General features: G+C 42.0%; 1 protein-coding gene across 5 annotated transcripts in view; it reads right to left on the minus strand.

Moving 5' to 3' along the window:
• LOC124300266 (Ig-like and fibronectin type-III domain-containing protein 1) overlaps positions 1-14,861 on the minus strand; it is a 168,086-nt gene that overhangs the window by 141,905 nt on the left and 11,320 nt on the right. The window lies entirely within an intron of this gene.

A 14,861-nucleotide genomic window follows, 5' to 3' on the forward strand; every position in this document is an offset into this window, starting at 1 on the left:
CACGCCGGGTTTAGCAAACTGATTGTGAGTCAAATTTCGCGGAGCGTGTTCCTTCTTGAAAATTTTAAATAAACCTATAAATATGTGGCTACGTGACACGCAATATGAATATAAAGTTTACGACCAAACCAAACGACGTTCAACGAATATGTGTAACGTTTGCTTGGATTTGTCGCAAATTAACGCCACCAATCCACCGTGCGCGTAATAATTGACCATCACATCAACGCTTACAGCGCAGACTTTTCAAATATTACGTATATTTATTTGTTTTAATTAGATATTTTTACAGCTATAGGCCAGACAACCGTTTGCCAACCATTAACTTCCAACGAATTAGTTTTTTATTATACTTTTACGACGCTACCTAACCATCATCGACCTCTTTATCCTTATTTGGTTTCGGTAATAAACTTGACACAGCTGCATTTGATTGTATACCACGAAACACTTGCAATTAATGGTTTAAACAAAAAATACGCGCGCATACCCAATTTTCTCGTTAAATATTCTTCCGAATCGAGTCGTTACACCTAACGAAACGTCTTATCGACAGAGGTTCGTTACGTATAAACGTAATATAATCGCTTTGGAAGATGATGGTGTTGATCCCATAACTCCGGGATTTGCATAGTATATAACCGTGACTTGATAAAGGTGAGATGCTGCGATATCATCGGCACAGAAAGAAGAGGTCCGATGAGCGAGCAAGAGAGCTAACGTTCATTGTCGTAAATCCAATTCGCACGCGTTAGAAAATTGAATGGCAAATTAAACTTCCCTTTTCGCCGACAAGGGATGACCGCGTTTAGCAATACCGTCATACCTTATCCGTATTACGAGGCTTTTGACCGGTCCGAGTATTTACAAAACATACTCGACTTCGTTTCACTGGCTCCTATCCCAGCTATGTATGTGTATATATACATACACCGTCAATAGATCCACAAGGCATACATGGACCAAAAATGGAAGCTGTAAGTAAGTAGGTAAGATAAGGTAAGGATCCTCGTCCAATCTTCTTGAGCACCGTCAAACCTAATGACAAGGAATAAGGACAGTATACAAGCTAGGTATCAGCCTTCTGGCAATCCAAGAAAACTTTCCTGAGGTAGGATCTATTTATTTATACTCTGATATAAAACAGAAATTTTTCAGCGCTACGCCGCGGCTTCCAGGATGAACGTCACGATCGGTGATCGGAAACGTTGTGTTGAAATACACCAAGTGTAGGATTAAGGCCGTGAGAGATTTAAGACAAATTGGTCGAATGGTCACCACCGGCTCCTGTTGCAATCGGGAAACGCATTCCTTGCACTCTATCGGTCAACGCTGAGTTCCACTTCCTGTAGAAGCTCTGAACCACTATCGCATACATGCGATTGAGACAGTGTTCCGTTTCGGTATCGACCGCACGTATCTTGCATGCCCACTTCCAATTGAACAGATGTTCAAACGTGTCCTTACGATACAAGTACAAACTACAAGGTACAAAGGTGTGTTCACTGAATGTAAAAGGTCATTACTATAGGCGTCGAATAAATTGCTAAAGCTCTTTAGTACGCACTTTTACTAACGCGTGACGTAAGCGCGTGAATTTTGATTTCGAGTATATTGATTAGAAGAAAGAAATACAGGTCGTTTTTGTTTCAATATTCGAAAGTGCTCGGGATGTGAAAAGCAAATTGGTGTATTGAAACGCGTAAGTCAAGGCCTTATCCTGACCGATTTTCGAGATTATCCGGAAATAAAATTTACATCCCGGTATAATATGGGTTCGGAGGTGAAATATACGGCGGCGATGCATCACTATTCGTTTGGCGTTATTTCATTTTCGCGTTTACAGGCGGAATGTGTATTTCCCCCAGATATATACGTAAATTCCGTAGTGCGCCGCGAAGCGGATTGGGTAGAAGAATTACTGGGATGTGTGGTTGGTATTTTGGGGTAAAAAAAAATATTTTACCATCGCCACGAGTTGAACGTTAAAATTTATTTTTCTATACAGTTCAAACTGCATTGTTCGCACATTCAACCGCGGATATTCGTGGATCACTCTGGGTAAAAAATTACAAGCGCAGGTTAAAATTCCTACGGACCACATTTTTGCCCTGAATTTTCTCGATTATATTTGTAAAGTATTACGCGATGAATATCTGAGAAATGACAATCGTCTGCAGGTTTGGAGAAAGCGTTGTCGGATTTCAAAGAAAAAACAAATTAGTCAAGAAAGCTTCAGGGTTGCGAAATCCAAACTCCTCGTACGAGAAACTGGATCCTGGCTCCCAGCGAAACCATTTCGAGAATGAGTACAAGTTATAAAGGTGGTGTAATAAATCAATGAAAACGGCAAATGTATACGGGAGAACTAAAAGAAAGTTTAATAATCAACAAAGAGGGTAAGATTATATATTTCGGGTATACAAAAGGCACGGTGTTAACCATAAAGGATTTTACTCTCAGTTTAAACATTAGCGGAAATTGGTGGTGTAAAATTGCTACCTCGAACAGTAAAAAGTTTCCTGCGCCTACTCAAGAGTGTGACAACAAGGTACCAAGGTTTTAACACCGACTAATTACGCAGAGTAAAGGTTTTGTCGTTCCCTTCCGTTTTTTTTTTTGTTTCATTTCCTCTCTTTGTTGTTTCTTTTTTTGCAAATCACCCGCGAGAGAGTAGAAAGCGCTTCAGCAACGTAAAAGTATTGTACATTCTAGCATTTTATTTTCTCCACGTTTATGTACGTACATTTTTTCCCCTTCGTCGGTTTCCTCTTCTATACTATACATATACGCGTGTGTGTATGCACGCTGCTTCTTGTTATTCCCGAAACTGACTTAAGGCCGGTTTACCCGTTTAAAAATAAACCAATACGATTACAAAATCCATCTCATAGCTTCTCCGGAGTTAAGTGTTTCCCATTAAAATTATACACGCTTGAATTTTAAACGATGGCATTGTTATTTGCTAAAACGTTCCGCAAGCGGTGGAAAAACATCCGTGACATAGATATACCTAAGCATTGCTGAAACCTACTCCCACACCTCTAACCAACCATTAACCAATCCAGGTACGTATAACACACAGAGGTAGGGGTACACGCATCGCTTTCTCTCCAACGCCGCTTCGTCGACGGGTGCGAAAAAACGGCGTGATCACAATCAGCGTATCGCCTGACGAGCATAGGTCATTCATGCGTGATTAGATGCACCGCAAGCACGCCGCGGAATACCTATACACGCTTGTATAATGGATCGTGGAGAGACGTGTGGAGGCAGAAGGATCCGCAAAGGGCGGAGGTATACATATATATATATGTATAAGCAAATAGCAGCCACGGAGGGAGGTGAGGGGAGGGGATGTGCGTAGGTGTACAATCCTCTACCCATACATACGCGATACATCCAATTTAACATCTGCCTGGGAAGTAGGTGGTAGGAAGATATCTGGGAATCGATTTTACCCCACGTGCATGCTGCGCTACACGCATGGGTAGTTTATACGTACATCTATGTACGTATGTATGTATGTATACATGTATGTATAGGATTGAAACATTGGATGCAAATGCGAGAGGAATTCGAGGATTCGCGCAGTTTCTCAGAGGGCAATGATTTCTGAAACGCAGAGGCGATTCGCCCGCTCGCCCGGCAATCTTTCTTTCAATTTTATTACACCGACGTCACGCAAAAATACGCTGCGTCCGAAGCCCTATGTAAGATCTGCTTGCATACTCGTATGTATCCAAGCGTATGTACGCCTGAACGTATATGCATACCGGTGATATGGAGCTGTTGGGCAAGCAGCGAGGATCAACCGTCCAACTTTGCAGGCGCCTTATTGGCCAATAGATCTCCCACGGTGATAACAGCTCCCTAAGGTTAAGTGTTTGGGATTAGCAGGCTTTGCGTCTTGATTGATAAATCACCTACTAACCGTCCCGGACACCCGGAGGATAAGGGAGAGAAAGAGGACGACCCGCAAGCTCTTCCAGGGTGTCTCAACGACTCGTTCGTTCTTCTCCTTTCAGGATGTGCGCTGCGGGGCGTTTCGTCAAAACATATTATAAGACCCTGTAGAAGTAATTAAAAAAGAAGAAAGGACGGGGCGAAGAGAGAGGCAAGACGCGCGACGAGTTCTTTTTCCATTTTCTTCTTCCTCTCCCTTTTCTCTCCTTGTCTGTCTCCCTCTCTCTCTCTCACACACACTCTTCTCACCCGGCCTTTATCTTCATCCTTTTTAATTCCAAGCTGGTCAAGTTATACGAGCCTGGAATAACTCCGGAATATTCCTTATTTTCACCATCGCTCCTGCAGGCCAATCCCCAACGCGTTTTTATATACTATATTGTGTGAAAGAGTACAATAGAAAGCTGGGATGAAGGTGTTTTTTTTTCTCTCCTTTTCTTCTTTCTTATCGTCAAAGAATCCGCGGTATAAATACAGAACATAATGAAATACATTAATGGCATAAAGCTCTGTAGAAGACGCGACTCAGTCGGGACGTATTGAAGTAAAGTTGATTTTAATTGGAGTTATATACTTATAATAACTCCAGAAGGGATTGCGTATTTTCGCAACAGTAAAGAAATTTCACTTTCAAATCAGCCAGCCCCCGACATCTGCGGTAAAAAATTGCTTACTTCGTGGTGATTTTTAACCCTCGCGTTTATTGTTATTCAGAGAAAAAAAAAATCCCATAATAAGTAAAGTGTACTGTAAAAAATTTGACAAACTCCCTTCGACGTGCCCACGCAATTTACACCCTAGGCGATAACCTTTACCGACGGTAAACACCGTGAGAATTTGTAGAATCCATTCGAAGGTGTAAGTATATAAGAAACAGGGAATTCTACTCCGGGCATAATATTCACGGTGGAAAAAAGCAAAGAGAAAGAGAGAGAGAGTAAAACGTAAAAACACACAGGCGTCTCGTCTCGCTCACCCGCGGACTACCTTTGAAAAAGTATCGAAATCGTAAAAATAGTAGGTCCTCCTCGTCCTGCAGAAGAGCGTCACTTATTCACCCTCGTTTTTCCTCCCTTTTCCCAGTTCCGGCCCTTGCACGTATGTATGCATGCAAAAAGAGAACGGGTAAATTATCATACCAATTGCATGTATATGTATGCGAAATATGCCCCCACGCGTATCTTTAGCAAAATTTGTCCAAATGCTAAATCTCAGAGCCATCGGGAGGGCGAAGCCGTTTCCTGCTTACATTACGTCTTGATTTAATATCGCCGACTCTACAGCCAATTGTAAATAACTTTTCGCTACACGCGAATAAATAATTTTAATTTCGTTTCGTCTCTCCAGTTCTACTCGAAGCGTGACGGATTTTCACAAACGTACGTATAAGTACATCGACGTTTTCGAAACGCGAAATGGACACGGTGTGCATTTTGAGGAAGGTAGAAGTAGAATCACTGTGTAAAACTGATGGCAGTAAAGTTCCCCATAAAACGGAGCGTCCCGGTGAATGAATGAAAAGAAATTTCTAGACTGACGTTTACGGTAGTGGTATCAAGTATAAAACACCTAGAAACGCCGATAGCCTTTCATTATTACTTGATCGTAACGCCTCGCGCGAGTTTGTTTCACGTACACGTAATATGTATATTATGAATGTTACACGTACCTACATGATGTCGTAAAAGCTACCGTTGCATGCACGAAAACAGCTTCTTAATTCTGAGTTATCGGAACTGCAGATATAAAAAGTTAGAAGCGCTTCTTTGCATCCGCGAGAAGGAACATTTCGAGCGATACGAACTTCACACATAGCACACATTACGATCATGTAGATTAATATTCCGTGCTGATAGATACATTCAGTGGTACTTTATACCACGCCAGCTGTACCAACATTAATTACGATAGTCTGCACGATAGCATAATTATCACGTAATGTTAACAGAGAAAATTTCATCGGAGAGTATATCATGTATCCAATTGGCATCGATTATTACCCCCCCCCCCCTCCTCACCCTTCATCATGCGGCCGTTGAAACCCCCGCGGACAACCGTCAAATCTTCCTGCACTCTGTGTGAAATTGTTTCCCCATCGATAATTGCTTTATTAACTGAAACATCGGGTATAGAAAAAAAAACACGTCACTAATTATCCGTAATATTCATGAGAATATACGTGATCTGGTAGGTAACTAACCAACAACATCGACTCTTTCGAGGTCACAGAGAAAACTGTGACTTCCGAATGGCTTCAGCCATATCGTTAGCGGCTAATCGACGACAGCTTGTTCATTTTAGAAATGTAAGAGTCACGCCCCCACCGCAAGAAGAGAACAACCTAGTGCAGGAAAAAAAGCTCACAATGTTGACGTATGAAATTCTCCTTTGGTCCGTCCGCGGAGTATTTTCGCAGCTGGCAAATTCAGGCTGAGAGCCTAATTTGTCATTAGTCATACTACTCGGCCCACTCAGCCTCTCAGCTCAATATAGCCCACACGGAGAAACCCAGCGCCACACGTTCGCCATGGTGTTCCACAGGACCAACACAACGTGTTATCATTTGTCTGGCCGTGTGAAAGGGAGAAAATTTCCCTTTTTTCTCCTCGACGAGTGTGACCGATCCTTTATGGACGCGAATGACAGGCAGTGCAGCACATCATCTATGCAAGTACACGCCGAGAGGTCCGGAGATGATTTTCAAAGTTGATTGATGAAGCGTCTGCGCGCAGCGAAGCAATGCCGGTGTGTTATTTGCTCGACATGAGAGCGCGCTCGTAGCCAATTTCAAATTGATCCGTATCAACACCGGTGTAGGACAAAGAAGCGTGGCGCTCGCCCTCGCGCAATCAATTCCAAAGAATCTACTTACGCACTGAAAGGTAATTCCAGGGACCTCGTTCCTTTTAGCTAACCTTCAGCGCTTAACCAGGATTAATGACCAAGCCGATTGCGTATAGTTGCAATAGCGGTAGCACTGTACGGAACACGAAACGAATCTACAAACAATATCAAGTCGTCTTCTTCCATTGGACTTTTACCGATCCATTGCTTGTAAGCTACAGCTGCCGATATCATGGAGAGAGTAACTCACTATTCGATAATTGGGCAAAGTGCCCCCACTCGAAATGCATTCTGCAAGTAACCCGTAATTGTAATCTTGTTGGCAAGTGACTGACTCATACCAAATTTTGAACTTGTAACTCCATTTTGCTCCGAGTTATAGCGAAAAGGAAGTGCAAGTCTGCTATAATCACTTCAAAAATTATGAAAAAAATTGCAGATCCAGTAGACAACTAAGCACGTATGAAAGATCCGCAGGAAATCAGCAACCCGAATGTTCAATAATGTTCACAAGGTAGAGTTTACTACCGTAAGATCTAAAAAAAAATCCTCGACATGTGCCCGGATGTCTACTGGATCTGCAATATTTTTCGCAATTTTCGTCCTGAAAATAGCAGAGCTATCGGAAAAAATATCGAAAATCGCGTTTCCTTGCGATAACCCCGAGCAAAATGGAGTTTGGAAGTCTAAAATTTGGTACAAGTCAGTCATCGACCAACAGAATACGGTAGGTTACTTGGCATGCTGACCCAGCTTGTAGCCTTTCAAACAGGATATAAAGCATGAGAATAATTTTTTTTTTTTTTTGCTAAAATACATGCAAACGGGGTCAACATCACTTGAAAAATCAACTTATTATACCGCACGGCATAATGACGGTATAAGTTTGTTGTTTCAGTAATTAATTCGGTAACAGATACCGCTCGGAAATTCGAAACTTGACGAACATCCGGCCGACGGGCCATCCACGTCGCCTCTCTTCGTTATCTCTTGGGTTTTCTAATACTACAAGGAACCCTGCGTGCCGCGTTTAGTCCTCCGAAGGTCCTCCCTAACCGTCGTCCTTTGGCCCGATGCTCGCAGCCGGTGCTTACGCGGCGATTGGTCCTATCTGCGGATAGTTACACGCGTAAATGGTATCCTAGGTCCCGTGCACATCCTCCACCCCCGGATATCGCGTCATCTATCAAGGGATCAATCTCTCCCCCGTGTTCAATTGCGCTCGCTGATAACCAATTCGCGATAAATTCATGTTCTTTGCAACGATGCGTCGGTAACCTGGAGACGAAAGTTGCAGAAAAGACAAGTCTTTCTTATTCACATGCGAATCTATAAGAATATTCACGCTTAGGTGCACAGCTTATCTACTGATCATCGCGTTAAATATTCTTTTGTCAACTTGTCGAGAAATATTGCGCATGACTTGTTCCGTCTTCTTTTATATCGTCGTACCCGTGAGTAAAAAATAAAAATAGTGAAAGAAATAAATTGTTGCATTATATTTTTCCACCAAATTGTAGAAAGGCTCTCAATGATCGAAGACGATCTCTATCCCCATTGTCCTGAATTATCTACAAGCTTATTTTTTAAGCTGCATCTGAATATAAAAAGGCATGGACATCTTACAGCGGGACTTGAACTTTATCTACGATTACACTGCTTTGGAAGAGTAATAAATTGATGCAATAAAATTGCGTTATGAAAAATTCTCCCCGAGGTGAACCGGCCTTAAAAATCTTCCGCACCCTTCTGCGGGGCTACATAATCGCTGTAATTAAAAACGGCGACTACGGGGACTATAGGGACTAATGACTTCAGATCGGGATTCATTATGGTCCGTGCCTTTCTTCCTTATTCCCAGAACCGGGTTAAGGCTAAGTGCTGTATAATTATCAATCATTCGACAGGTCCAGAATAAAAAAAATCACCGTACTAATCTGTATATAATATACCGTGCGATGAGTATGCAAAAATTAGCATCCATTTTCAAGTAATCCGTCGACAAAAATTGCAACTATTCACACATCAAGCCAGATTTCGTGGGATGTTACTGTAGAATCGGGTAGTGCAGAGACCTCGGCAAATTGAAGGTGCGGCAAAATCGGGATCGATATTGGAAAAGGAAAATTGGGATGGAGTCCTGTATGTGACAGGTCACACCTTCGCCAAGAAGTATTCTAAGATCGTGTAGGCGATTTGAAGGAAGAAAACGCAGTTTCAACACCTGTTCTCAAAGATGGTACTACGAATAAGCCGATGAATATATGGATATTCCGATGGTTCTCCTATGTGGCGTATGTATGATACGTCATGTATAGGTATACCATGTATAATATAATCTCACTTCGGTGTGAGGAGACAGGTCTGCGCATTGTCACCTTATGTTCATAGTTACAGTCTCCGACACACGAAAAGGATCAAAGTTTTACATTCAAAAAATACAATTTTGCCACTTTCATTGCTCAATCATTTGCATGCGTTATACATATACGCGATGTGGCACAAGTTTTTTGCATCTATAACTGCGTGCGTGAATATCGTATGTGTAATTTCATCCTGAGTGTTCATCATTCGATCGATGGACGGAAATTAGTGTCCAAAGAAAAATGTGTCTCTACGATCCTTTATTGAGAAAACTTAATCCCGACGAAACTTATAACGCATACATACAGCTGGATATAGTTTTAGAAAACCTGTTTCAATTGGTTTTGGAAACTTTCTCGGTCCTTTAATAACCACGAGGTTGAAGTTAGTAACATTAGCGTAACGAAGCATCAGGGAGAAAATCGTTATTGCTCAATTTTAGCATGACCTTCAAGTAGTTGGCTTTTCGAAATGAAGAGTCAGTTTTGTTTATCATGGTTTACTGAATTTCGGACATTGATAAAGGTGCGAAGTAACGATTTTTCTCAAACATGCATCGTTGAAGCAACGTTACATAGTTCATCATCATTAACAATCGACGATGAAGGACAATTATCCTGCATGAGAAACGGCTGCATATTACCTCGAAATTCGTTAATCCGTGGGTTTTACCTTGAGACCTTGCCATCTGCGATTTAGCGTGATACACGAGACAATATCCGAAAGCGAGTAGACATCGTCATCGATGTCGAGGCGATCAACCAAGATTAAAAAGTGGGTGGGCGGCAAGATCGCTCCTGTGCTATATGTGTACGAAGTACAGAGGAGTTTTAAATTTCTAATCAGTTTGTTAGCTCCGCGATCATTATTGTTCAGGTATGCAGTAGTCAGGTGGGTCTGATCGTAGCTCGGAGCTTTATGTATTCGCCCTTGGCCAAAGTCGTACATATATCGCGAATAATTCCCGGTGTTTACAAACATCGACATACGCATGGTTTATACATATATACACCTATACGAAGTGCGCCGCGGTGATTCTTGGTCAATGTCAAACTCTCCATCCGCTGCAGGCGAATGCTGGCTTATACGTTCACCTCTCGCGAGTTTCTCGTCAACGATTAGGATGGAAAAACATGTTGCATTTGCAAACGAGACGACTTCAACGTCGCATAAACCGTTTTTTTTTTTTTTTTTTTTTTTTTGCATACTTACACACGCGAATAAAATCGGCGTTCCGCGCGTCATTCCCGCTAAAAGCTCGTTTATTAAGTCAACAACTGAATGTCAATTACGATCAAAGCGTATGAAGTACATGATGTTAGTAGAGGTGAAATTCAATGTTAAATAATAATGAGATTAATATTTATTGAACATCGATGATGCTACTTCAAACCGTCTACCGGAGTAATGCTGGGGGGAAAAAAACTAGTTTGAAGTTAGTAACGTTATCGTAACGAAACGTTAAGGGGAAAGATCACTATTTTCTGAATATTATACAAAATGATTTCTAAGTAACTAAGATTTCGAAATATGAGTGTATTTTGTTTTATTGCGGTTTACTGAAATTCAGACAATTCCAAAATCGCGAAATAACAGTTTTTCCTCAGCGTGAACCGTTACGATAACGTTACCAACTTGAATATGACAGAAAGAAAGGTTTACAGACGATATGTACAGTCAACGCAGAAACGAAACTGTAACAATCGCGCGACGAATTTCTTTCATTTTACATCCTTTCCTTGATTTCTTCGTTAGTTTTTCTACTTTTCTCGTTTTATTCACCTTGTCCATTTCACGCACTGGCCAAATCAAGCCGCATGTAAACGACAGGTTGTAGATTGATATCGCCGGGAGGGTTTGGAATAACGTCGAAGGTGGGAAACTCTGAAAGAGGGTAGGCACACGTTGTTGTATTGGTTTTGTGAAAAGTTTCTACCGTTAGGCAACGAACGAAGCCAACAAAAGTAACAAAGCCGGCTTATCGTTAGCCAGACCGCGAAACACGCGGCTCGCAACGTGCGATGGACGAACTGTTTAACGTTCCATGTTCCGTGTACACGCGGTAACCATTTAAGCGTCATGGCTAACTGACCATTTCCGGAGCAGCTACATACCTACGTATACAACTCCGAGAGAGGACTGCGGACAATTTGACCGAATGAAGGTGCCATTTGAGGGTCTAATTACGCGCTTAGTTAGCCCGCTAGTACCAGTCGAAACTTCGGACATGACACGTATCTCAATCATGCAGCACAAGACGCGACACCTTGACACGCGTGCCCGGTTGTACGATATGCACATCATCGACGATGTACGGTCACGTGTACAACATCGTAGGTACGGATGATTTGTGTTCGAATGAAGATTGAAGAAATCGGTCAAGTTATGAGGGTGGTATTACAGGCACAAGCTTGGAGGGATTCCGCACGTAGTTTACGACCAAGTGAATTAATATCTCGTTAAAAAGACCCAAAGTTTGACTCGTAAAAGTCAACTTTCTACATCGCTCTCGTTTCTTTCCTTCTTTTCTTTTTTTATTATTCTCTCTCTCTCTCTCTCTCTCTCTCTGGTTCGCTCCCCACCCTTTCTATTACTCTTTCCCGCTATTTTCCTCTTCCTCCGTATCTTGTCCACTTTTTTTTTTATTACCACGCTGAGAAGGCAGATATGTAATAGCTATAATGTGCCTGCTACGCAGAGCTTCTCCTTCGTTTCGTGCCCGGTGCCCGTGATTTTCACGATGTATCTGTATTTCGAAAAGATGAAAATGCAAAATTCTACCATCGCGGATAAAACGGATTACCCTCCGGCGTATTTACATACTTTTCCCGTGATGCTTGTCAACGATTCTCGTACATCAATGTCGCACAGTCCGTTGCACTTTTCTTTATGAAACGACTTTCGTCGAATACTAGTTATTCCCCCGATTGAATTCGAACACCCAAGCTATGCTACATACACACCCTTTGCACGTGGATATGCGCTTATAACCGGCAAGCCAGCAGGTTACATTTATACTCGTAGTAGGTGCAACGATGAGTACCTACGCGGAAAGCACGTGATGCAGGAAGCGTTTAAATACTAACCCAAGTTCGCAGCATCCTCAGCCACACTCGACTAACCACCGATGCCTAGTCGTTGTCTCTTTGCAAGGAAACAATGAAACGTCCTGAGCTATGCCGCATTCGCTTGGTATATACACTACCTACTACGTATGTACACTACCTACATAGACGCCGACATGAGCTAGGTGTTTAAAACGCATTTCGCCCCGAGAAATATATGCCGCAAGCCTCGGAACCCGCGATTCAAGATTTTGGCACGGTATTCCGGATCGCTATATAATACACAATGCCAATAACAATGACGAGGGTGATAATTAGGTAGCAGAGACCCAGGACCCAGGCAAAGTTCAGGATCGACTTGTATGTTCAGCTCCCGGCCGCCAATTAGTGTCCGCACTTACGTCGAAAGTCATCGTAAGGGATGAGGTTCCGACTTCTGTTTACCAGAGAGTTGAAGGCAAGCGTAAATCTTGCCTCCCATAACTCGACGTACGCCACTTATCGCATATTTCGTTGCGTTGTAGAGACGCAGCCGGCATGCAGCAGCGGAGTACAGTACTACGGTAATTAGTCGAGTTACCGATGATTTTCAAGCGTGGAATATCAAGCGGCGGCGCTGCGCCGCGGAGCAAACTTGAAATGCGAATTTTTTCCTGAATATAAAATTATCGCGTAGACGCGAAACCGCGAAACGATTATTGCTTTATAGCTGGCTGGGTACGAGCCGATGTATAAGCAGTTGCGATAACGCGCGGGTAAGTAATAAAAGAAAAAGAAAAGGAAAATAAAAACGTTGAGAAATGTATCGCGGTGTGTAATGACGTTAAGAAATTCCATACAAGAAATCAAGGGAACAACGCGCCGCGGAGAACGAAACCGATCGATCACAAATATGACGAATGTAACTATGTATACGAGCGATCAATAATACTGCCGTTATTGGGTAATATTTATAAAGCGACAGGTATACAAGAGGCATTTTTCATCACTCTCGGAAAATGTGCTGTAAAAGAAAAAAAAAAAAAATGTCCATTTTCCATTTCGAAACATAGAAGAGACAAAAATCCGAATCCTCTTCGTCATGTTTGCAATTTTTTGTGAATTTAACCAGCTTTCAAATCACGTTCTGTAAGGATAATGAAAAGCGAAAAATTAACTTTGAAGACGTGTCAAGGTCGTAATGAAAATTTCACATTATCCACCCACAAAATTATTTCCATCAGCGTACGTACAATAACGTTGATACTCGGTTGTGTCGCGTACCGTTATATTCGTTGATAATGAAATGCGAGAAATGTTTCCAACTTTCGCGGGCACGCGTATTAATTCAAAGGGTACAACGTGGTGATTGTACGATGTACACATTAGGGTGTTTCAAAAAAAGACGAATTTTTTTTTTTTTTCTTATGGTGTCCAAAAATTTATATTATACCCAATAACGAAAATGATGTATATGTCACGCTGTCGAACGATGGAATGACCTCCATTCCGTCACCGACATCAAACAAATCGAAGAATAGAACGATAGTAACCCACGACTTCCGCTGCATATAGACTCTCTATCGAGAGATTGCTCTCTCTGTCTTTATGGAAAGAAAGTCTTTCTCTGTCGTCGGGTTATACTTCTGGGTTTCTCATCCTAAACCTACAAGAGAATTCCGCCACTACTCCACTCTTAAGACAACACGTCGGAAGCACCTTTTCGTTTCCGAATCTTCGCGGAACTGACTTAATTTTTATTGGTTTGCGTGATAAGTTTTCTTTGACCTATATTAAGTGATTTTTTCCCGTCCATCTACTTGCCTTTTCTGTTTTTGTTTTTTTGATACATCCTGTATTATTTTTCAGACACTACGTACTCGGCCAACATCGCTATGGACGTAATAAACCTCCGTCTATCTATCTTTTTCTTGTTCTCACTCGCTCGTGCACACGTTTGTACGTATACATATATAGGTACGGAGCATTCATTCAAAAGAGTCTTTTCTCGTAGCCTCCGCTATCTGCTCCTGATCAATTTAATCAAAAGTCTGGAATTGGTTCAAAGCAACATAAAATACCATAGAGTCAAGAAGACGTACGGGACGAAATCCGATAAAGGAATCTAATTGAATAGTTCACAATTCTCATTGTCTTTACGACTGTACTATACTGCATATAGATCGAGTGTCTATCCGGCCGACCGTATACCTGAGAAAAATAATTAAATCGAAGTTGAAAGAAAGAATGAGAATCCGCATTCCCGTTTTTATAAACCGTGAAGTCGAATGATGATTTTGAAATCGCGTGAAGAATCCTTTCCGAAACACCAACTTCCCTGGCGTTGCATCGCTGCAAAGTACATAATACAGTGTATCTTCCACCTTATTCTGTTACATTGCAGATTCTCTTGCAGTATCGCTGCAAATGCGGTCAGGTATTTAACATTTAGTGATCGTGAGAGACGGCGCGCCTACCGAAGGCGAGCGGTGGCGAATGGATTACAAACACGCGCCGTTTCAGCAGCAGCCAGCAATCAAACACGCAGGCACGTAAGCAAGCGGCTCTGACACAGAACTGTGGCCGTAGTCAGTAATGCATGTGTCTTCCTTCGCAGCTCGCAGCTATGAGTCTTGTATTATA

The sequence above is a fragment of the Neodiprion virginianus genome, chromosome 1, assembly GCF_021901495.1.
Source record: "Neodiprion virginianus isolate iyNeoVirg1 chromosome 1, iyNeoVirg1.1, whole genome shotgun sequence".
In the NCBI taxonomy this organism is placed as follows: domain Eukaryota; kingdom Metazoa; phylum Arthropoda; class Insecta; order Hymenoptera; family Diprionidae; genus Neodiprion; species Neodiprion virginianus.